The following is a 906-nucleotide window of genomic DNA, read 5'->3' on the forward strand; positions in this document are numbered from 1 at the left end:
AAAACCCTGACGTGGCCTCAGCATCAATCTGGCAGTGGACATGCCTACCAAGTTTCTTTAGGATACAGCCACTATTTCTGACTGAGCAGTTCATGGGGAAGATGAGAACATCTTTTCTTTTCCTCATTAGAGCATGGCACTAAGTATGGAATCTAGTGTTTAATGTCTGTGTGTTGGGCTGCCTGGAGCAGAGTTAGCTGGGTTAATCTCATCACCTACTTTCAAACATCCAGTTTCCACTATAGGCTTCAAGCGGCCTCCTCCAGCCTGACCTCTTTGTACACTAGGTACAGGGCTGGGCTTTTACTACCCTTAACTTGCTTCTGTATCAATATATGCAACCTAATTTCATACAAACAAAAACAAAAAACAAAAAAAAAAAACCTTTACTGAAGCAAGAAAACACCTGTTTACTATTGCTCCAAATGAAAGGGACATAGGCTATGTCTAGTAATTATGTAAATATAAACAAAAGACTGTTAAAATGTTACTTTTATTTTAGCACACCTGAGTTAAGTGTGGAACAGTGAAACAAAAAAACAGAATATATACAGCATGTCAAGGAGGCAGGCTTTAAAACCATGCTATAGAAAAGAGAAGACTGAGGGGACGCCCAATTTAACAGAAGCTTTGGATACTGATTAATGGATATGCAAATACTGTATTTTCCAATGGATTTGGCAAAGATTTTGTTTTTCATTTCCAGTCTTTTAAAGTAGACAGCTGATTTCCAAAGCACATAAAATTTAAATACAAACAGTAGAATTCAGCAGAGTGATAAAGGTGCCTGCAACAAAACTGACCACCCAAGGTAATGGTGGACAGTAAGGCTAGAATCCTCACCCTGCAAAACAGGAAGAGGGAGGATGCAAAGTGGGGTTTGTGGGTAACCTTAGCTTCTACTTG

Source organism: Mus pahari, chromosome 1, assembly GCF_900095145.1.
Source record: "Mus pahari chromosome 1, PAHARI_EIJ_v1.1, whole genome shotgun sequence".
Lineage (NCBI taxonomy): Eukaryota > Metazoa > Chordata > Mammalia > Rodentia > Muridae > Mus > Mus pahari.